This window comes from Neofelis nebulosa, chromosome 10 (assembly GCF_028018385.1).
Source record: "Neofelis nebulosa isolate mNeoNeb1 chromosome 10, mNeoNeb1.pri, whole genome shotgun sequence".
Lineage (NCBI taxonomy): Eukaryota > Metazoa > Chordata > Mammalia > Carnivora > Felidae > Neofelis > Neofelis nebulosa.
In genome coordinates this window covers 90,015,194-90,039,583 of record NC_080791.1, presented here as the reverse complement: position 1 = coordinate 90,039,583, position 24,390 = coordinate 90,015,194, and the positions used below count along the sequence as shown (strand labels likewise).

General features: G+C 46.7%; 2 long non-coding RNA genes across 6 annotated transcripts in view; one reads left to right on the top strand and one right to left on the bottom strand.

Annotated features, from left to right (window-relative positions):
• Window positions 1-20,782, bottom strand: part of LOC131487715 (uncharacterized) — a 58,892-nt gene extending 38,110 nt beyond the window's left edge. Inside the window, exons 1-2 of one of the 5 annotated variants that reach the window (XR_009249912.1) lie at window positions 20,659-20,782; window positions 20,015-20,170 (exon numbers count right to left, since the gene is read on the bottom strand). This is a non-coding gene — a long non-coding RNA (uncharacterized LOC131487715). Of the gene's footprint in view, window positions 1-20,014; window positions 20,426-20,658 lie in introns of those variants that run through there. The other 4 variants (XR_009249909.1, XR_009249913.1, XR_009249910.1 and 1 more) reach the window with 4 other exon arrangements.
• LOC131487716 (uncharacterized) lies at window positions 6,050-8,263 on the top strand. The gene is made up of 2 exons (XR_009249914.1): window positions 6,050-6,147; window positions 8,025-8,263. It is a non-coding gene; the product is annotated as an uncharacterized LOC131487716 (long non-coding RNA).
• Window positions 20,783-24,390: the final 3,608 nt, after the last annotated feature.

The following is a 24,390-nucleotide window of genomic DNA, read 5'->3' as shown; positions in this document are numbered from 1 at the left end:
TCCTCTGGTAGCTAATCCCGGAAGGACTTGTCTGGGAGCAAGGTAACCACAGTCATCTGTGTGAACTGCATTTATGTCTAATTACCCCACGGCGTAATATTGATTTTGCATATCCTTTACAACATCACATTAAGTTTGTTGCAAGCCTTATTTGATCCCAACACTAAACTCTGCTCATGCATATTCCGTCTAGTGGCTCGTGGAATATGGCCAATTGCTCACAGTTTACACAAAATCAAAGGGAACACCGGTCAGAACTACTGAGCTCTTAGCTCGTACCCCAAATTAATTCTTAATGTGTAGCCGATGAAAGGAAACTACTACAAAGCTAACAGACCAGAAAGAATTTGAGATCTCCAAAATGAAATATCAAGAGAGACCCATTAGTAAGTTTATGAATTGCGTAGTGATTTAAAATTTCTAAAGCCAAAGCTATCTGCTTGAATTAATCAATTTCTGTCTTGACTAAAGCATTCAGTTAAATAGCACTGGGATTTCGTGAATACATCTGAACTTTGCAAATTTGAATTTTATGCCAGGGAAGGAGACAGATATATCTCCCTATCCTAGAAGTTCAATTCAAGGCGTAAACTTTTAATAGTAATAGCTACAGTTTTCTAAACTTTTAAATTGGACGAGGCTCTATTTTTACATGCATTATCTCATTTAATGCTCCCAACAGCCATATAAATAGGTACTATTATTATCCCCATTTTACAATGGAGGAAAGTAATGTGCAGAGTGATGAAGTAGCCTGCAAAATTTCCCAGCGTCATCTGGTTAGACCCACGTGTTTATTCTTTTATGTCCCGTCGTGCCTTATACACATCTCATAAAAAGTTATGGATACCCATCTTTTGCTGGGAGAAATCCCACTTAGGTTTTCTGAGAGATGAGGCTATTATTTATTCCAAAAGCATAGGTTGCACGACTATGAACCACCAGGCACTGTTCTGTGTTTTGCAGGCATGATTTCACTTTGTTCACAACAGCCCCTGAAGGCCCATCGTTACCTTCATTTTGCAGATGAGTCACCTGGGCCTCAGAGAAGTTGAGTAACTTACCCACCATCACGGAGTTAGTAAATAACAGAGCAGGAGGGACTCAACATGGGTCTGGGCATTGGGACGTGTGCAAAGTGCTTTGATGCGCCATCTTGATACGTCAAATGAATCAAGTTGGCGATGTTGGGCCATCGTGTATCTGAGAGGGTGTGTGCTGACGCTGGGGCAGGGCCAAACAGCTCTGCTTCCTACAAAGAGTCAGGAACTTAAAGTTCCCCAGAGGCAGAGAGAGGAGAACAACACTGGAGGCTGGTGTGGGGAAAAGGGCACTGACGGAAATCACCAAAGTGTAGCCAAGCGGGGACTTTAGAGGGAAGAAATCCTAAAGGAGACGTGAAAGTTGTTTACGGTGGTGTGTGTGCCCAAGTGTGTGCGTGTCTGTGCACCGCGATATCCCTCCCCTCAGCCCCTCCTCACCTCACCAGAATACTGTCAGAAAAGTCCACCTTGCTCACTGATGTGTAAGGAGGTTCTCCTGGGGTAACTCAGTGAGGTGCCAAGATCAGGACTATTGCAAGGCCAAAACAGAGACTGCTCCTGCGCATGCAAAAGCCCAAGCCCAAGGGGCCCAGTGACATCTACCGTAAGTCATTTACAGGGAGATTATTTCTGTTCCTTCTTGCCAACCACACGGTTCAACTGAATTAAGTACTCTTTAGTGCCAAGTACTAAACAGGAAAAGAAAAAAAAAAAAAAAAGACTCATCACAGAGTGTTTGAGACCAAACTTCTCTATCACTTACTATGAAACAGGCACCTGACCCACATTAAGTCATTTACCCTCACCCAACCCCACGGAGTAGCTGCTATGATGATTGCCATTTTACAGAAGAGAAATTGAGGCACAGAGGAGTCAAGTGATTGAGCCAAAACCACTCAACTGCTAGTAGGCAGCACAGCTGGGACTTGAACTCAGGCAGACCCATTTCCGAGCCCATGATCTGGACCACTGCACTAAACCACCTTGGGCACGCTGCCTGGAGTGTAGTGCATGGAGGAGAATGACAGGAATTGCGGGGCCCTACCCCCCAATCTCTAGTTGCTGAGTTGGCCAGAGTGTCCATACTCTATCTAGTATTCTTCCTCGAGGTACGTTTCATTGGCATTGTAGGTAAGGTCAATGGGGCTTGGCTGCTGCTGGGCCCCTATTTTGACGTGTTTGGATTCTTCATACGGGAAAGGCACTGGGGATGAGGTGAAGCCGACAAACCAGATGTCTGGTCCCCAGGCTCGGCTCTGCTCTGCTCTGAGCACAGCTTTCTCTGCCTGATCACGTCCAAGGGGCAGGCTTGTCTGTCATCGGCTCACCTGCTGCTTCAAAAGGAGACCGTATTTGGCAACACAACAAAGCAAAGCTTGCCTCTGACCAGAACATGGGGACCAGGACAAAACTAGCCGCGAAGTATGAAACATTTTTAAAACCTGAAACACACTTAACTCTTTGAACCTTGGACATTGCTGTGGCTTAAAACTTCTTTCACAAGGCGGGGTAAAAACATAACAAAATTAATGGAGGGATCCCTCCAGCAGCACGGCTAACACCTTCTTCTTGCCCCAACTAAGACCCAATCATCACAACCAGAGCTCCAAATAAATTTCTCACCTAGGATGTAGTCCGGTCCATCGCTGCTTTCCAGGAGACAGAAAAAAGGCTGAGAACTGAGGACCCAGTGCAGTTGGGAAATGGGAGGAGGGAAGAAGGTTCTCCTATTAGAGGAACCATTAACTTTTAGAGTCATTTCCACAATAACATTAAGCCATTTACTTGGCAATTATACAGGGAATAAACATTGATAGGGTGCTCTGTGAGCACAGCTGCATGTCAACATCTGGCGTCACCTCTGGCATCCTAGAGGGCACATCTGCCAGCAGGTAGCTCTTCTGGAGAGCCCCACACCGGGCCCTCCGACTCTGGAGAGGACAAGCGGCTGCTTGTCGGGAAGCATCAGCCAGCGAGTTCGGGGAGGGGCGCCCTGCCCCCGCCAGAAAGTGTAGACTCTGTTCAGTCTTACGTGCAGAGTCAGGACCTGTGCTACTTTCCGCAAAATAAGTGACTAAACTGGCAGAAATAAACACCAGAAGCTCTTGAGCACCGATAATGTGCCAGGTGCCATCCCATGCACTCTGTGTGTGAGTCTTCATAACAGGGAGGTGGGGGCGCGTACTTTTCTTGTTTTACAAGGGAGGTAGGGATGGATTAGACACTTGCACCCACACATCTACCTAGTGGCAGAGCTGAGAACACAGTTTTATTCTGACTGCTGGATCCCATGCTCTTCACCATCACCCTGCACCGCCTCCCAAGTGGGTGGCAACAAAGTGCTGTGCCAACAGATTATTCAGGGTCCTGGCGAGCTCAGACCCTCGCAGCTGTATTTCTGAGCACCTACTCAGCATAAGGCCTAGCCAGTGAACTGAGATGTGGGGAGAACACCCCCGGCCCGGTCTCAACAGGGGCAGACTGTAACTCTCCACCTTCATGAAAAGTACGCCCCCGTTCCCCCTCTGTCTCTTGTACCTTCTCGTGTTTTCCCACTCACCACTCTTTCCTTCTCCCTTTGCCAAAGTCATGACAAGAGACAGCCAGGTGACTTATGAGGAGGGGCAAAACAACTGTTTTAATCCATCCATCTAAGTCCTCCCCTTCTGAGTCATTTTCTAGGTCTCTAGCCACATGCAGATAATAATGTACATGTTTTCCCAAAATGATGTTCAGCGAAAAGCCTGCCTCCCACCCAGGCCCCTACTTGCCCCGTGCCCATCCCCCAAGCTCAACCTACTAGGATTTTCTAGTGATTCCTTCCAAACTTTACGTATACATAGGACACTGCACACTTACGTTAGCCTCCCTCATTTCTTGCCATTTTTTTGAGTTCTTCCCTGTGACTACTCAGAGCATATTCGTTCCCTTTTTTAGCCGCATAGTGCTCCATTTTATGGTTCTACTGTGTTTATTTACCCTTTCACCTATTAATGGACATCCAGATCATCTCCAGCCTTTTGGTATTCATAAGTTGGTGCTTTGACTCCTTGTGTCTACACTTCCACTGGTTAGAACTCAGTGAGGAGGGAGGTTGATGGGTTTCCCCAAATTCCAACACTCTCCACCACTGTGATCTATCAGAGCAAGGAAGTAAAACACACTCAGCGAAAGCCCCACTGTAAGAAGACCTTTCTCTGCCAGGAGAAACTGCCATGTCTATCTTTCCCCAAATATTCCATTTCTCTTTAGCCCAGAGAGAACGTGACATCCTGAACGAGGTGATCTATACAGGGAGTATTTTTTAAAACGATAATTTCTAGGGGTTCATTGAGGTAATATAAAATTCAACCGAGCCTAGCCTACCAACTCAAGAGAAGGCCAGGTAGGGAGGCCTTTGCCTCTCTGACTGGGCCCATCAGGGGCTAAGCAATTGTCCTCTCCCCTAAGACATTCGCTGCCCCAGCCCTCCCCCATCCGAGTCAGACATGCATGCCTGCAGCTGTGAACATGCCATGTCAGTGCTAGATTTGTCACCAAGGAATGATATGTGTTTCTTCTCCTATTCCTTTAGGGTTTTTGCTAAAAACAGCTGTGGCAAGCAGCCACCCCTTGGAATGAGACTAGCACTAAAAAATGAGAACGAGGACAATCTGGGTGCTCTTTGATTTGTCCTACCAACCTTGCCGCGCCACATTCTCAAGCTGTCTTCCCGCGCCACCCCCCCCTCCCCCCCCCCCCCACCGCAAGCCTGTTATTGATATTGTTGGTGTCCTCCCCACATTCTCTTGGGTGGTAACTTTTCAGGGCGCGCTGGTCTGGTTTGCAGTGCCCAACATCTGCATCCTTTTACCTAAGGGCTTTCTCCAGCTACCAGAGTTCAAACTTGCACATGTGCAAGGTAGGCTGGAAGGGCTCAGTAGTTAACCCCACCACCACGACTGCCGGGTGGCCTTCAACCAACAACTGACCAAAGCTGGTATAAATAAGTAACCCAGCTCCCTTGCCACTCAGGCGGGATAAGTCTAAGGATTGCATTGTATGCTGTTTTCCAGTGTCCCCCAGCAGGGATTAGGCTCATTGTGGTAACTTGCTTGATAATATGACATTTACTGGCCTTCCCTTGCTTGTCTCACTTCCTCACTCCCTGCTCGTGTTTCCTTCATTTTCTACGTGAACTATGGGCACTGAAATCCTTGTTTCAAGGTCTTCTTGGTACCAGAAGTTCTTCTAAGAAGCAGTGTCTCTGGAAATTGCGTCACAGATGGCAACAAGGACCAGCTGCTGGTGTCAGGTGAGGTCTGTTAGCATCACAAGAACTAAGACTGTGGGTAGTCTTAGAATTGGATTGGGACACAGGGGAAGAAGAATGCAATAAGAATTGGCAGTATACGGGAGATCAACCGTAATTATTGAGACCTCTGGATGGCTCAGCTGGTTGAGCATCCAACTCTCGATCTCAGCTCATGTCTCGATCTCAGGGTGGTGAGTTCAATCCCTGTGTTGGGCTCCACATTGGGTATGAAGCCTTTTTTTTTTTTTTTAAAGGGAGGGGTGGTGATTATAAGGACTGTGGGGTGGGTTGGTTGCTTAGAGGTTAAGTGCAGCAGGAACACTGAAAGAGAATGAGAGGCTAAAATCATCCAACTATCAGCTCAAGTTACGGTGTAAAAGCCAGAAAGCCCTCATAAAAGCCCTTAAAAAGAGCTCTCCTGTAACCAGACAGCAGATGTGCTTAAAACCAAGCACAGGATCTGACTGTGTGAACAGCAAACTTGCAAAGCATGTGGAATTCATAGCCCTGGCAAGTCTCCAATGCTCAAGTCAAGGTCCTGATAGGACAGGGATACTGGAATTGACCATGTATTCCAGGTATGGATTTGCCTTTCCTGGCTGCAGTGCCTCAGCTAGCTCTACTGTCTGAGGGCTCACAGAATGTCTGATTTATTGTCATGGATCTGCAGGACATTGCCTTGCCAAAAGACTCATTTTATAGCAAAGAATGTATCATAAGAACCATGGGATCTACTGGTTCCACTTCATACCACATCACCCAGAAGCTGTCCGCCTAATGTACGATTAGAATGACTTCGTAAAAATGCAGGTAAGATGTGACTCGGGAGATGACCCTTTGTGGAGCGAGGTGCTTTAAGATGTAGCGTATACTTTTAACCATTGGTCACCATATGGTGCTGTGTCTCCAATCCCTTGGGCTACATGGGTTTGGATACCAAGGAGTTGAAGTAGAAGTAGCTTCTCTCACCATCATTCCCAGTGACCCACTTAGAGAATTTGTACTTCTCATTCTCCCAACTTCAGGATATGCTAGGTCCTGGTGCAAGGGGAAGAGAGTGTTTCTCCCCGGGACACAATAAAAGGCACACTAAACCAAAACTATAGCTGATGCCTGGCCATTTGGGGTACCTAACTGCTAGTAAGCCAGCGTGCAACGAACGCAGTCAAAGCTGTCTAGCAAAGCTGTCAATCTCAATTATTATAAGGAACCTAGAAAAGGGAGGGAGAAGTATGTCCAGAACTCAGAGAGGGGAAGCACCCTGTGGTGCTTCCATGTGCAGTGATAACTGTGAATGGGCAACTGCAGTAACCACAGCTTGTCAAAGACAAAATAATCCAAGGCTCAGATCCTTCAAGGATGGAGGTCTGGATTGCCTTAATGTACAAGCAACTTTGAGCAACGGAAGTGCCAGTGGGGATGAGGGGAATGAGAATAGGGTAGAAGGGCAAGAGTAGATGATGATGATTTGTGGCCACAGGAACACCTGTAGCAGTGAGGACCTCAGTTCCCTTAGCATGGGAATTTGTCCCACAGATTTTCTGTTTTTAGTCTTTTAGTTTACTTTAAAGGAAGTATGACTGGCCATCATCTTGAAGAATCAGTGACAGAACAGAAAGAACTTGAACGATGACAGGGGTAGATCTGAATGGCACAAGGGGTGGACTGTAGCCGGCAAGCTTGTGTGCAAGCCTTAGCATTTAGATGCATCTCTTTACCTAAGGACATTTTCTGGCCACCAGGGTGCACTCTCCTCATGCATATGGCTGGAAAAGTCAGGAAATTAGTGCTCTGGGAGCAATTCTTACCCAGAAACCAACGAAGTTGGTGTGTAAATGCCCCGGCTCCCTTTCCTTTTGGGAGGAATAACTGTAAGATGTGTGTTCCACGGGTTTCCTAGTGGGATTTGTCTTCAGTCACCCACACTGTAGTTTGAATGACAACAAACCCATTACTGGTTGCTTTCCCTTGCTCACTTCAATTCCCTTCTCTTGTAATAGTGCTTCCTTCACCTTGCAAGTAAACTACTTGCATGTGAATCCTTGTCTCAGGGTCTGCCTCTGGGGGACCCAAACTAGGACACTGTACTCCATACTCATCTAATACGCCTGAGCATGAATCTGAGAAACTGATTTCTTATTAAAATGTGAATGGCTGATAGGGCCCAGGGAAGTGAGTTTAAAAGAAGAAATATCCTTAAGGCAGTGGTTCTGAAGCAACAGGCTGGACACACAGAAGCCCTTGACAGGTGTGCTGACAAATTATGATCTAAGGGTAAGATCTATTTTTGTAACAACCAATTTCACTTATTACACTGTCAGACAGGCTTGTAAGCTGAACATGTCCTTGGGTACAGAGTAACATGGGGCACAATTTGCAGCATGTGAGAATAAAGAAGCCCAGCATTATATGGAGCCACAGGATGAACGTGTGTTCCTCTGAGAGGACGCAACAGATTTCCAGGTCAGGTTGACTTTGCTCAAATAGCGACACGGGGTTGAAAAACAGCCATGTGACTGGAGGGATAACCACAGGTGATTGCATAGACACTGAGTCACTGCAGCAGTGACTATGTTGTAATTATGGTTGATTTGTTGAGGGTGGTTGAGTCTCTTCATCCCTTCAAGCTTCAAAGTGTGTCAAAACACACATACACACACACACAAATCTTTCATTTTGGATTTCAGATTACAGTCAGCGGGAGAAATCTGGGAGGAAGAGACAGCAGGGAAACCTTTTGGGAGACTGGAATCATATGCCATCACCACCACCATCACGACTACCACCGCCATGGAGGTTTGTAGAGAGGTTTCACTACATAAGTTGTTTTCAAACTGGGTTGTGGGGAATCCTAAGGGCTCTGAGAACCCAGCTGGTTCTGCCGACAATGAAAAACTTGGTGCCAAATAATAAATATTTAAAAACAGTTATTAGTTTTGTATATTGATTTTGTTAGAAAAAATTCACCCACTAGAAGTACAATTTGAAAACCATAGATGTGCATGATCATTTTATTTTTATAACCACCCCCAGCTTGCAGGTGAGGACAGCGAGGGATTCAATGACTTACCCAAAGTCATGGACTACACATGAGCTGAACTGTGGTGCAGAACCACACAATGTCCAGCACTCTTTCCTCTACATTCTACTATATTTGAACACTGATGATGAAACACGTGGTTTAGCAATTTCTTGGCCATGAAGTTATTTTGTTGAGAAGGGGCCAGAGAACAGTTTATAAAAGTTCTTAGAATTTGGGCTGTTCCAAGAAGCTTACCCAAATATCTCCAGTTCATTCTCTCCCTGAGCTATATCCAACACATGCTATTCCAGGAGGTGCTTTGATGGGACATGTTCTCACAGCCTGTCCTATGTGTGTGCCACACCCTCCAGACCCTTCGGGCAGCATTCAGAAATACCCCTCATAGCAGTCAGCTTGGCTGCAGCATGGCTCCGGAATAAAGGCGTGAGGCTTATGAAAACAAGCATTAATTTTTCCTGCACACAGGTCTGCAGGTTGGCTAGGGTGGCTCTGCTTCAGTTTGAGTTCGGGTCTACTCCATGTGGCTCATCGTTGGAGGCCAGAGAGAAGGGGCAGTGGCTATCCAAAGTGTGCTCTTCTCATGGTAGTTACACAAGGGAAGCCGAGCAGTGCACACGCTATTTAAAGCCTCTGCGAGAGTCACATCCATTCATCTTCCACTGGCTAAAACGTGTCAATGACCAAGCCCAAAGTCAGAAATATACTGTGTCCTAAGCTGCAAGGGAAGTGAATGAAAAATTGCTGACTAATACTCCAATCTATCACATTAGCTAAAAATATGATTCCCATGAAGGGAGGCCAAGTACCTCTTCCCAAAAACCCTCTAAATCCACAAACTGACACAGTCCTATTGATGAAGTCAGTCCCTGAAGCTGCCAAGAGGAGACCTTTCCTGAGAGCCCCAATGGGAATGTGAAGTGACAGTGTCCCAGGCTAGAGATCCCCAAGATGGAAATTACCTAGTTGCCTCTGGGATATTTAAAAAACCCACTACTTCGCTCCCAGCGATCTGCCCTAAATCAAACTTCCAAGCCTCCCATCACAGAGGATGGGACCTTCAGGCAGAGAGAAGGGGCAGATGTGGGTGATTTATAAGCTTCAGCTTTAAAAAACCAATTTCTAGCCATGGAAGCATTGGCCACCATGCAGAGCAGTGCGGTAACTAGAAATAGACACTCTCGACTTTGACAACGTAAGTCTCTCCGTATGTTGGATACTGTTGGGTCCTCCACCGAACTCTTCAACATCCACTTACCCTTTTCCCTTCCAAACACACTCCTAATTTTGCTCAGGGGCCTCCCTTCCTCAAGGAACAATGACCCACCCGACACAAACTCCGGGGGATAGGCCAAATTGGTCAAGAGGTAATTCCATTCCCTTTGGCCGGGCTTGGCTCAGGGACAGATAAGTGACCTAGGGTCAGCTTATGAGACAGATTGTTCCTGTGGGAAAAGTTTGCTGGAAGGAGTGGGGATGGGCTTCTGGAAAAAGTTACTTCACTCTAAGAAGAAAGCCCCAAAAAGAAACTGACTCTCTCTCTCTCTCTCTCTGTCTCTCTCTCTGAACCCTGCTCTGTCTAGATATTCCTCCTACTGCCCTTTTTCTCCCTGAAGATGAAAACAACAGGAAGATGGCAGTGAGAGACTTGGAAAGGACAGGTGTCCTAAGGACATCACCAGACTACTGAACCTGCCTCCCTTGAAGGTTGCCTTAACTGCATCCTTACTTTTATTATTTTTTTAATTGTTTTTTTTTTTTTTAGTTAAAAACAAGTTTTAACTTAGGCCTTTATTTAGCTATTCATTTTTCTGTCATACAAGTTCAAATAAATTAAAAAGGCATCCTTACTTCTAAATGAGGTAATAAAAGATCCAGGTGTGTGACTCACTTAACTCACTACTAAAGGCATCTTTCCCCATATCTACCATTTACTAGCAGTGCATTTGGGCAATCGCTTAATTTCTCTAACTCCTTTTTTTGCAACGGTCCCGATGCCATAGGATCTTTGTGAGGGTTCAATGACAAGGCATATGAAGTATTTGCAAACTTTGGTGTCCAGTGTCTGGTAAGGGTGCAAATGACCCACAGGTATGTTTTTTTTTGGTACCATCAACCGAGAAAGCACAGGCCTGGGCTAATCACTGCCATTTCTATACTTCCCTGTGTTACTGTCCTCTGGCTGTTGCAACAAAACCTTCCCAATGGGAAGGAGCTGTGTCTTTTTAGGGTGGATGAGTATAAGGTCTCCCATCTTAACCACTAAAGCCTGCAAAGGGCAAAAGTCTGATGCTGAAAGGGAGATAGAACATACTTTTACTTTAAAAATGTTTTAGAATTATTACCTGTTCCGGATTTGTAAATTAAAAAATATTTTTTGCGGAGCCTGGTGGCTCAGTCAGTTAAACGTCCAACTCTTGATTTGGGCTCAGGCCATGATCTCATGGTTCTTGGGTTTGAGCCCTGCATTGGGCTCCATGCTGAGCGTGGAGACTGCTTAAGATAATCTCTCTCTCTCCTTTTGCCTCTCTTTGCACTCTGTCTCTCTAAAATTATATATATACATATATATATATATATATATGTATATATATAATAAAAAATATTTTGGGGGGCTCCTGCTTGGCTCCGTTGGTAGACCATGCAAGTCTTGATCTTGGGGTTGTGGGTTTGAGCCCCACATTGAGTGTAGAGATTACTTAAAAATAAAAACTCAACACAAATATTTATTCATGTATAATTAACACACAATGTTATATTTTACAGGTGTACAATATAATGATTCCACAATTTTGTACATTTCTCAGTGCTCATCATGGTAAGTGTACTCTTAATACCCTTTATTTATTTCACACATCCCCATATCCACTGTCCCTCTGGCAACCACAAATTTGTCCTATGTATTTAAGAGTCTGGGTTTTTTGCCTGTTTTTAATATTTACTTGTTCATTTGTTTTCTTTCTTAACTTCCACATGAGTGAAATCATATGCTATTTGTCTTTTTCTGATTGATTTATTTCACTTAGCATGATATATCCCCTTAGGTCCATCCATGAAAAGATCACAAATCATCAGGTAAACGCAAATTAAAACCACAGTGAGATCTCACTTAACGCCTGTCAGAACGGCTAAAATAAAAAACACAAGAAACAACAAATGTTGGTGAGGATGTGGAGAAAGGGGGACACTCATGCACTATTGGTGGGATTGCGAACTGGTGCAGCCACTGTGGAAGACAGTCTGGAGGTTCCTCAAAAACTTAAAAAAAGAATTAACATATGACTCAGAATTCCACTACTCGGTATTTACCCAAAGAAAACAAAAACACTAGTTCGAAAAAATATACGTGCCTCTATGTTCATTGCAGCATTATTTACAATAGCCAAGATGTGGAAACAACCCTTGTGTCCATCTGTAGACGAGGGGATAAAGAAGATGTGGGATATAAATCAGTGGAATATTACTCAGCCATGAAAAGAAGGAAATCATGCCATTTTCATGTTCTGTTTTTGAAAATATGAGAAAATTCAGACAAACAGTATAGGAAAAGAAAAGAAAATCCACACATGATCCCAACACCTGAAGAAAACCAGAGTTAAAACTGATATGTATTCTTCCAGCCCTTCCCCCCTCCCCCCCTCCCCCCGCCTCCGGTGGTGGCTTCTTTGAAAAGAAGAAGAAAAGAGAAAAACGGGCACTCGCACACTGCTTCTGAGAGTGGATGGGTGAAGAGAGCTTTGAAGAGGGCAACTTTGCAATCTTGGAAAACTAAAAAATTAAAATTAAAAAAATGCTCAACAGTTCTGTTTCTGGGAACCCATTCTCCAGAAGCAACAACAGAAGGGTGGACCCTTAGAGCTTCCGGATGCCAGGTACCGTTCTACGCATTCTTATGCCGTCTCAGTTCATCCTTACAACCTACAAGCGAGGTATTATTATTGTCATTATTTTTAAATAACAGCTCTATTGAGATACGATTCATATGCCATACAATTTACCCACTTAAAATGTACTGTTCAGGGATGCCTGGGTGGCTCAGTCGGTTAAGCGTCTGATTTAGGCCTAGGTCACAATCTCGCTATTCCCAAGTTTGAGTCCCGCCTCGGCTCTGTGCTGACCGCTCAGAGCCCGGAGCCTGTTTCAGATTCTGTGTCTCCCTCTCTCTCTCTCTCTCTCTCTCTGACCCTCCCCCACTCATGCGCACGCTCTCTCTCTCTCTCTCTCTCTGTCTCTGTCTCTCAAAAATAAACATAAAATAAAACGTACAGTTTAATACTTTTTAGCATATTCACAGAGTTGTGCAACCATTATTATAATTTTAGAACATTTTTATCACTCCAAAAAGAAACCCTGTACCTGTTAGGAGTCATTCTCCATTGCCTCAACCCCTCAGCCCCCTGGCAACCATCAGACTACTTTCTGTCTCTGTTCATCTGCCTATTCTGGACATTTCCTATCAGTGAAATATACAATGTGCTCTTTTGTAACTGGCTTCCTTCAGTTAGCATGCTTTCAAGACTCGCTCATGTTGCATTTCATGTCTTTTTAATGCCAAATAACATTCAATGCATAGATATATCACATCTTGTCTATCCATTCATCAGTTAGTGGGAATTTGGGTTGTTTCTACCTTTTGGCTGCTATAAATATTTGCATGCAACTTTTTGTGTGGCCATGTGTGTATCTGCATTACAGTAGAATTGTTTGGGTCCTACGGTGTAATTGTCTGCTTTACCTTCTCGGAGCTGCCAAACTTTTTCCCAAAGTGGCTGCACCATTTTACATTCCCATCCGCAGTACACAAAGGTTCCAATTTTTTCCTATCTTCTCCAGTCAACACTCATTATTATCTGTCTTTTTGATTATAGACATCCTGGCGGGAGTGAAATGGCACCTCTCTGTGGTTTGCATCTCCTTCACGAACAGAGGGAGGCACTGTTATTACCTTCGGTTTATACATGAAGAAACGGAGGCACAGAGAGGTTCATTAACTTGCCAGTGGTTACACAGTACGTGTGCAGACTCTCACGTCTACAACAGCATATGCAGAAGAAAGTTTGCTGCAGCCCTATTGGCGAAAAATATTAGAACAACCTGTGTGCCTATCTGCAAAGGATTATCCTGCAGAAGACCATTAAATAGCTATCAAAGATGAGGCAGGTCCATTTAGGCTAACATGGAATGGGCTGCAAGGCACACTGTTGGTGAAGAAGCCACTCACAGAATCATGTGCACAACATGAACTCGGGGCACAGGTAAGACACAGACGTAGACAGAAAGCCTGCACCCAAAGCCCCTCACAGTGTTCCCTGGAACGTAAGCTCCCGGGAGAGCAGGGATTTTTTCATTTTGTGCGCTGCTGTATTGCCAACACCTAGAACTGGACGTACACACAGCAGCGGCCAAATAAATATTTACTGTCAAAGGAGCAATTCCCCGGGAGAGAGACATGGGGGGCAGTATCTACAGAAGTGCTCATGTTTTACTCTGCAGACCCGTGTTCTCTATGCATGAATTCATGCGGTAGTCGTGTCATTTTTGACGTACACATATAAAATAACCTTGAATTCTTGGGGCCTTTTGCAAGGGAAAACAACAAGGCCCCCAGAGATTGGCATGAACCCGAAAGTGGCCTCAGTGGCTTTCCAGATGCCACGAGGCCCCTCCCAGGCCATAATGCCCTTCACTTGGAGTGGGTACCATTCCCTCCCAGCTGAGCTCCGTCTCTGGGGTTGATGACCTGGACAGGGGACAGGCCCATACTGGCCCTGCTGGGTACCCCCACCCTGATCGATAAGCCACTCTTGCAACTAACAGGAATCCAATGGCAAGATGACAGCGGTGAATCTTGTTTTCATGCCTGAGAAGATCTTAAAAATCAATAAGCATTAGAAGGACACGGCCAAGTGTTTTTCTTTTTATTGTTTTTCAATATTTGTTTAATTTGTCGTCCCAGCTGAGCCCTGTGAAGGGGGCCCAAGGATCAAGGGCTCCTGGTGAAACAGCCCAGGCATCCTCCTTGTGTCATTCGCAGCCAACGCTGTGCTGGGTGGGCTAGGAGGCACTTAGGAAAGCTACCAGGGGCTGTGGCCTAACTGTGCCAGGAAACTTAGGGTCCGGGAATGACCTACAGATTACAGCAGTGGCAGGTGACAAAATTAGCAGAGGCCAGGACAAGAGAAATGTGAGTCGGATGGCCAGTAGGCTGCCCCTCACAGATGGAGGTGATCTTAAGGATCTGCTAACCCTCTCCGTGTGCTGGGAAGAGGATAGCTCCACTCTGACCAGGTCCCCGGTGTCATGCCAAAGTGGGGCAGGTTCTCGGTGGGGTGTGGGCTGGACGCCATCTTTGACCCCCCCTGCACACAACCGTTTGATCACCAAGTCCTGTCGACTTCGCTCCCGAATAGCTCTGTCCTGTCCATTTCCTCCGTCTCCACGGTTACTCTATCAGTGCAAGTCACCTTCGCCACTCGTCTGGGCTTGCGCAACTGCCTCCTAAGTGGTCTCCCTGCCTCGAGTCCTGCTCTCCTCCAACTCCTTCTCTGCAGAGAACAGCCTGGCCCTGAGAGGTGGGGTGGCCTAGTGGGTTGAAAGCATGCTCTGGAGCCAGACTGCCTGGGTTCCCATCCTGGATCTTCCATATTTGTGACCTTCAGCAGCTACTTAGCTGTTCTGGGCCTCAGTCTGTCTTAATCTGTAAAATAGAGGTGCTGATTTCTAGGTGCCTGGAAGTCAGTGAGGATTAAGTGAACTAAGACGGGTGAAGTGCTTCCAACAATGGCTGCCAGACCCAACAGCTCAATACACAGTAGCGTCACCTCTCTGAAATGCACCCCCTGCTTACGCTATTGTCAGCTCAAAGTCCAAACTTATGCACACACACCTCATGACACCTTCCCTTCTCACCTCTTGGTAACTCCTTGACTCACATTCCACAGTCACATTGAATGTCTTTTTTTGTTGTTCATCTAACAAAACTGGCTACCAAGCATTCGCACATGCTGCCTCTTACATTCTCCCCAAAGTGCTTCCCTATCCCCCTGTCCATCAACCGTTCCATCTCTCCACTCTTAGATGCTATTTTCTTTGGGAAGCTTTTCTCACCCATCCAATTCCAATTAGGGGCCCTCTTTTGTGTTCCCCCAGCACCCTTACTCCCCATCAACACACTTGCTACTTTGTATTTTTAAATTTTTATTTTGAAAGTTTTCACACGAAAAAACCAAAAGCCAAGGAAATAATCATGTATAACAGTACCACGAACTCTCATACACTCACAACAACTGGTAACATTTTACCATATTTTCTCTCTCTTTGTTTGTGTCCTTATTTTATTTCCAAGTAAATTATGGACATCTTGAACTTTCACCCCTAAACAATTCAACTTGCACCTCCAAAAAAGGAAGAAAGCTGAGAAGTATTCTCCCACCTAAAATACAACACCATAATCACACTTTTAGAAATGAATCATTCTCTGATGTCGCCAAATGCTTGGCCAGTACCCAAATTTCCCCAGCCCTCCCCCAATTGCCTTTTACAGTCTTTCTGCTACATTACATTTGAATTGTTCCTTCACTTGGGCTGTGAGCTCTGGGAGGAATGGAGTGTGTCCCCTCTGCTTCCCTCTCCCCAGCTCTCAGCTCATGGCCCCGAGTACCTATTTGTTGAAAGAAAGAACAGCTTCCATGCTCTATTCCTCCTGCTAAAAAGCGTCTTCAGCCAGCTCCAATCCTAGCCCAGCTGCCCTCTTCACACACACACACACACACACACACACACACACACACACACCTTGGTAATGAATGGCAAGTGGGCCAACTCAGAAACCAGAGGAACATTCCAGGTGCCAGGGCTTTGGTCCAGCTCTTCGTCCTCCCTTGCCCAGCTCCCTAGATCTTGACACCTCTAATGCTCCAGTGTGCCCCCATCCTGCCCCCATCAGAGCCCTGTCTCTAAAAGGCAACCCCTTTCAAGTCTCCCTCTCTGCTTAAAGCCCTGCTGTGTCCCCACCTGGGTCCAGCTTCCCTGTCCAGCCTCAAGTAATAATCTGGCAGCTCCCACCTTCCTCCTTTGGCCTGGCCTGACTCCTGCACCCCCTACCCTTGATGCCTGATAATTCAAAACCAAGTGCAGGTCGCCGATCACATCATGCTTTTCCAAGCCTCCCTTCCCTCAACCTCAAACATTCTCCTTCCAGTGCCTCACCTTCCTCTGAGAACCCAAACAGAATCTCAGACCTCACTTTTTCCAGGGCCCATTCAACAACCCGTGCCTTCCTGGAAGAGTGCCCACAAAAAAACCTTAAGCGTAATAAGTGTTCGCTAAATGATTGCTGAGCGGATAAAAAAAATATATTGTTCCCTCTTTCTTTCCTGGTCTAAGTCAGCTGCAGCCCTGGCACATCCCCATCCAGTCCCCAGGGCCCCAGACTCTCATATGACTTCACTCATATGAGGACTTTACGATACAAAATAGATGAACATAAAGGAAGGGAAGCAAGAATAAAAACAGGGAGGGGGACAAAACAGAAGAGGCTCATAAATAGGGAGAACAAACTGAGGGTTACTGGAGGGGTTGTGGGACGGGGGATGGGCTAAATGGGTAAAGGGAATTAAGGAATCTACTCCTGAAATCACTGTTGCACTATGTGCTATTTGGATGTGAATTTAAAAAAATAGAATTAAAAAAAAAATAAGATTTCAGAATGCAATTTTGCTTTGGTGCACAGAGAAAGATATTCCAGTACTATGTCATTGCTCCACGGATCAAGTCATGCTGGGGAGGGGTGGAGGGTTCAAGCAGATCCCTTTGGTACAGGGAGCCCATCTCACACTGGGCCTGCTGCTGTCCCTGGCACCAGCCCCTGCATTCACACTGGAACACAGGCAGGGATTTTGCCTTTTTTTTTACCTTTGTAACATTCTGCTAAGAAGGAAATTCTTCCCAGCACAGAACAAAGTCCAGCAGTCAAAAGCTCTAAGAAGCCTGGTGCTGAAGGCCTAAGGAAGGGACAGTAAAGCAGGTCAAAACGGATCTCCGCTTCCCACTCCCCACTGACCCTAGAGCCTACTTTGGGGGAGTTCCTGCACCTTTCTCAGCTCCAGAGTCTCCTCCTTCAGCTAGATGTGGACACTATTATCTTTCCCATAGGGTTCTTCATGAAAATTAAATGAGATGTCGTAGGGGTAGCAGGATGGGAAGGCTATTTTAGTCTCACTTTGTGCTGAAGACACATTAGGTGACACATTCCAAGGGAGCTGTGGCCCGTCATGCAGGACTTACTAAAGGAACCAGTTTCCCCCTTATTGGACCATGCCCAGCCCGCCAAGGAGGGCTGGAGGAGGAAACTGTGGGAGCGCAGAGGAGGAATTTTGGAATGAGCAGTAGGTATGCTCCAAGTCCCAACCACCCACCTCCCACCTCCCAAGAGCGATCTCGAAAGCACCGTATCCCTGGGGCTTGAGCGTCTCTGAGGTCCAGCGTCGGCATCATGCTTTGGAAGCCCCAAGTGAAGAGAGATGGGGTGGCCAGCTGGAGTAGGGGGGCCTGGCGGCTTTGGGTATTTCTGATGAGCCAGAGGTGTGCAACAGGTGACCTCACGGCGTGTGTAGATCCTCTCTGAGAGGGCCACCAGGAGGAGTGCAAGCTCCTCCAGGGACAAAAGCTGACAGCACCTGTTGTGGCTGGATTGTGTGTCCCCAGACTCCCGGTACCTCAGAATGTAAATGTATTTGGAGACGAGGCTTTAAGAGAGGTGATTGAGTTAAAATGAGGCCTTTAGCGTGGACCCTAATCCAATCTGATTGGTGTCTTCATAAAAAGAAGAGATTTGGACACAAAGGGAAGACCACGTGAAGAACAGGAAGAACACGGCCATGTCCAAACCGACAAGAGAGGCCTCAGAAGAAACCAAGCCTGCCGACAGCTTGATCTCCGACTTCCTGCACCCAGAACTTTCTGTTGTTTAAGACACCCAGTCTGTGGTGTCTGTTTTGGCTGCCCCACCAAACTAATAAGCATAGCTCAGGCGCTAGGGGACAGGAGAAAGAGTCTTAGGGACCAGCAGTTTAGAAAGTCTCGAAGACAAGGACAGAGGGTGTTCTCGGAAGTATCTACAAAATTGTGCCAAGAGGTAACGAATCAGGTGTAAACAGCCACTGGGCCCAGCCAGATAACCGCAGGATTAACCAAGTACATCTCCCTGCTCCTCCTCCCCCTCCTCTCCTTCCCTCCCGTCCCTGCCAGGGGTCAGAATCCTCAGCCAGACAGACAGAAGCATAGGTGGGAAGCAGGAAACCCACCGCGTACTCCCGCTCCCTGCTCCAGGCCCCAGCTGGAGGGGGAAGAGAGTCTCCACTTGGAACAGAGTTTGAAGGGCTGGGTTATTGCACACACCCGAACATAATCCGTTACTGAACTGAGTCAGTGTGGGAACTAGAAAGGTAGTCAGAAGAGGCATGGCCCTGCCCTAATTTTCATCCTGGGGACAGCAGAGAAAAAATTGAGGGGCAGGAACAGGCCAAAATAAAGTTGGCTTCCTGACTGTACCCTGTGAGTCCTGTTTATTTAACATACATCCTCCTACATATATGGCAACTGAGCCCAGTCTCTGGCAAAGTAGAAGATGGCATTTGTTGAGCAATTATCACTCCAAATTCCTTCCCGGTCCCCATTGGGCAGTTCCACTGGGCAGTCAAGCAAGGCAAAAGCTAACCACAATAGACAAGCCATTTAAGATCTTCTGTATTCCTCAAGCCAATGACATAAGTACAGATTTTCTACAAAGCCAGGGACAAAATGCCACTCTCTATAACTCATGACCCAGAGGAGGGCACTAACTCCAAACCAGCCACAGGGCTGGGCAGGCTTTAGATCCACATAACACTCCAGAGAGAACTGAGTTCAAATCCAGGCTCTGCCACTTGACGGCTGTGTGACCCTGGGAGAGTGACTTGACTTCTCTCTACTTCAACGGCCTCGTCAACAAAATGGAGGTAACAAAAGTACCCATCCGATAGTGTTACTATGTGGAATAAATGAGGACACAGAGGCAAAACACTTGGAACGCTTCCTGTCAGAGGGCAAAGGACTCGATACACATAGTTATCATTACACACAACTGCCTCTCAAAGTGAAACCTTGGAATAACCTTGATTTAGTGTAAAGAATATTATATAAGAAGCGTGTGATGAAAAATACAGACTCTAGGACCAGAGTGCTGGGCTTGAATCAAGCAAGAACGGAAAACACATCGTATAAGTGCTTGCTATAACTGCTATCAACACGGGAAGATACATTTGGTAATATGTATGCAAATGCAGTACATATAGTAAGAGCTTAATAATGGCAGCTATCATTAAGGGAACAGTCCTTTCAATAGGTCTACATGGACCCTAAAGTTTTTTGTCACCCCAATACATCAGAGGCATTGAATAAGCATCAGACAGGCTGAGTGTTTCCCTAACTGGGAGACTGTTAACTTGGCCTCAGTTGCTTTTGCTTGTGTGTTTGTTTACCAGCAGCCAGTGGCTCTCTAGCAAACAGGGCATCTTAAAAACAGAAACCCATCCCCCTCAGCCATTGCCCCCAGGCCCTGCTCCCCATCAGCAGCTTTCAGCCCATCTCTCCCCTTACCTGGTCTGGCTCCTTCCTCTAGGGCTGGTCCCACCTTGCAGGGGAGAGGTGAAGTACCACCACCTTCCAGCCTCCTGCAAAGGTGACATTTGGATGGGCCCCGCTCTCTCTGGGTCTAGCTCTCCACTCCGTCCCCACTGAGCTGGGGCCTGAGGACTGACAGAGAAGCAGACGGAAAAGATGAAAAGCTGATACCTCCTGCAGGAAATAATTGTCTAGCTGATTCCAGAACTGAAAAAAAACCAAGTATAACATTGGAGAAAGGAGAGCAGAGTGCCATTCAAGGCCATTGTTACAGCCTCCTCTCTGTGTATCGGGGAAACAAAGAGGCCCTGTGTGTGAGGACAATGCCGTGTGTTACCAGCCACTTCTGTGTTGCTCCTGGGGACGGAGGGTGAGAAACGAGGCCACAGTGCCCTCCCAGCCTGATGCGCTCTGGACTTCACTAATCATACCCACCAGGCTCGTCAGAGCCGGGAGGGGGACTTCGGACTCCCAGCTCACGGCGTTCTCAAGTGGGAGGACAGGGGACACCCCCTCGGGAGTGAGCGACTGGGTACACGCTAGTCTTCCAGGCATCACAAATTGCCAAATGCCCCTCTCGTCTCCCTCCCCTCTTCTCTCGCTAGCTGTCAGAGACTCACCACAAGTTAGAGCCGAAGAGAATCAGACATCATCTCTCCAAACACGTATGTCATCTATTCCAACTCCCAGCTTCCCTGAAGGGCACCTGGCCAGGGCCGCCCAGCTGGGGAGCGGAGAGCAGTGGCAAGGCCAGGTGACTCATCATGTGGCAGCCTCCGCTGACTGCCCCTAATGGACCAGGCACTGTATCGTGAGCAAGCTCACAAGATGACCTCATTTGCCCCTGCGTTCCAATCCTTGGTCTGCCACTGATTACCCATGGATTGTGAGTTTGATTTCTGACCCTTAGTTTTCTCACTTGTAAACTGGGATTATTCTTGGGTCCCCGTGAGGATTGAATGAGTTTACACACGCGAAGCTCTTAGAACAGCGCTTGGTCCGTACAAATCACTTGAGAAGCGTGAATGGGAAATTAGATGTCCACAGCTGCAGCTTGCTTGGACTCATGATGAGGACACAGATAGCGGGAACTCCAAGATCTCAAGTACAAACCCAGTCTTGCCATCGACTGTGGCCTAACTTTACCCCATTAGGTCGCTGAGGGAAGCTGGGCACTAACGAATACTCCTGGGCAGGGGTGAGGTCGGTGACAACGTGCGCGGAGGGCCAAGTGTGACATAACAGGGAGCAGTGGGGACAGCGGGGATGCAGAGACAGCCCATGCCCATCTTAGGGGGGCAACTGGGGCTCAGCTCCAGCCAAGTGCTGCAACGTGGCAAGGTGGGAGCAGCGTGGCGAAGCCAGTCGAGTTTTAGAGAAAAGCCAGAAATCTGGATTTTGAGGTCACGTTTCCCAATTTTGAAATACTGCATAAACTAAGACACTGTTAGTGCAAAGGGAGCCCCACATCATGCAGCTTGTGTTGCCTGATCCGGACACAGACAGCACGTCCACGCCAGTGTGCACCTGTCATTTTCAGGTCTTCTGTCCCCAGTTTGTCTGCAGTCTCCCAGTGAGCTGATCAGGGCACCTCACAACCAGTCTTTGACTCAGAGCAGGTGGCCTAAGACCAAAAAGGGGAAGCTACCCCTTAGTTCCTTCTCTCCATGGACACACACCCTCATCTCAGTCCCTGAAATGGGGGCGAGGAAAAGGGAAACCAGGGAAATGAGGGGCTCTCCCTAAAGGGCCACAGGCCCCTCAGCTTAATCTGCCTCCTGCAGGCATTCCTCTAATGAAGAAGGCAGCCCGGACTTGGTGGCAGGACCCAAGGGTAGACTGGGGTTTTAAACCTCCATGAACTCCATCAGTCACCTCAAATGACCATCAGTAGCCTCAATGACACATGCGCTTGCCATGCACATTTCAACTGGAAGCAAGCTTGCTCATCACACCACCTCACACCCACAGGACGGCTATAACCAGACAGACGGATAATAACCAGCGGCGGTGAGGACGTGGGGAAATTGGAACCCTCAGATGTCGCTGATGAGAACATAAATGGTGCAACCACTCTGGGAAACAGTCTGGAAGTTCCCCAAAAACTTAAACCCAGAGTGACCCAGGAATTTCACTCCTGGGTATACACCCCAAGAGAAAGGAAAATAGGAACCTATGCAAAAGCTTGCTCAAGAGTGCTCGCAGCAGCAGTACTCATGAGAGCCAAAAGGCAGAAATGAGCCAAATACCCATCACTTGGTGAATGGGTAAACAAAATGTGATCTCACCATACAATGGAAATTACTCAGCAATCAAAAGGAATGAAGTATTGATACACGCTATACAACATGGATGATCCTTGAAAACAGGTTAAGTGGAAGAAATTGATAAAAACAGTCACGTGCGATTCTGTTTTATATGAAATGTCCAGAACAGGCAGATAGAGAGGAAAGGAGATTAGTGGTTCCCTGGGGCTGGGGTGTAGTGGGGAGAGAAGGCGGGATGCTAGCTAAAGAGTGTGTTTTTTCTTCTAGGTGGTAAATATGTTCTTGCATTGTGTGATGGTTACACAACCGTGTGAATATACCCAAATCCTCTGAATTGTACGCTTTAGGTGGGTAAATTGCATATGTGATTTATATCTCAATAAGGCTATTAGGAAAGAAAGAAAGAAAGAAAGAAAGAAAGAAAGAAAGAAAGAAAGAAAGAAAGGAAGGAAGGAAGGAAGGAAGGAAGGAAGGAAGGAAGGAAGGAAGGAAGAAAGAACTTTCAGCCTAAGATCCTTACCCCTAATCACCTTCTATTAAAAAACACTGCATCCATACTGCTCTCTTCACATCAGCCCCACTGGAGGAGACAGGACACGTTCTACAAGGATGATTTCCCTCAAAGGCTCAGGGCTCAAACGAGGGTGACCAACTAGCCTTGTTTGCCCAGGACTGTCCCAGTGTTAGCACTGTGAGTGTTGTGGCCCAGGAAATCCCTTGTTCTTGGGGAAACGGGTGGGTGATCACTACTGGTAACCCATTCTCATAGCACAGGAATGCTCTGCCCTTTAGAGTTGCCAGTGGCCAAAATGGAGTGTCCAAATGAATAATTCCTCCCTCCTTGGGGTATAAGTCATCCTTGGGTTACCCCTAATGGTCAAAAGGTATTTTAATTGCTGTTCGCATTTTACAGATGAGGAAACTGAGGTTCAGAGAGATGAAATAACTTGCCAGAAGCACACAGGAGCCAGGAATTGAACCTGAGTCTTTTTCCAAAGGTACCCCTTCCACTCATCATCTCGTCTCTCATCACACCACTGGGCTGATTGTCCAGGAACACCCTGAGATTGCTCTTGCCCTCTTGGAAAGGTAATCAGACATCCAGACAGAAGAAGCATGAGTTTTCAGCTATGAGAAGACAATGAGGCATGTACAGCTTGGGAGTTAACAGCACAGACTCTGGAGCCCAGCTGCTCAAGTTTGAATCTGGGTTCTGCCACTACTTAGCTGTGTGACCTTGGACAAGTTACTTAACTTCTCTGTACCTTAGTTTCCTCATATGTAGAATGGGGAAAATACCAAGTAGTGGGACCAAATTATGGAAAGAAACTCTTGACATTCTATCCTGTTCTTTCCCATGAAAACATTTATGGTTTAGGAATTTCTGGAAGCTCTCCAGACCATAGACAAACCTTTAAATTTATCATGGTAGTGGCTGTCTGCGCAGCTCTACCAAAACGGGATGACATGGTGCAGGGTTGTAAGCCCCGCCTTTTACTTACTGGAGCCCATGGGATCTCTTCATAGCATACCTGCCCGCAAGGGGGCAAGGAGAGCGGGATGCCCTCCATGGGGCAACACCTATCAGTCAGCTCTGCTTTCTGAGGTAAGTGTGATCAACATCATTTAAGAGATGTGGAAACTGAGGCTCACAGAGTTTCCAGAATTTGCTCAAGGTACAGTTAATAACATGCAGAGTTGGGATTCAGACTTAGATGGAATTCTAAAGCCACTATGCTTCATTGCCTCCATGTGTTAGTTAATATTGCTATGTAACAGATTACCAAACTTAGTGGTTTAAAACAACAAACATTTATAATCATACAGTTCTTGAAGACCAGAAATCCAGGAGTGGCTTAGCTGGGTAGTTCTGGTTCTGAATCTCTCACGAGGTTGTAGTCAAAATGTTGGCCAAGACTGCTGTCGTCTCAGAGCTCCACCAAGGCTACTGAAGCTGCTTCTAAACTCAGTAATGAAGTTGTTGGCAGGCTGTAGTTTCTTGCTGGCTACCGGCCAAAGGCTTCAGTTCTTGGCCACATGAACCTCTCCAGAGGACTGCTCCCAGCATGACAGCTTACTTTCCCC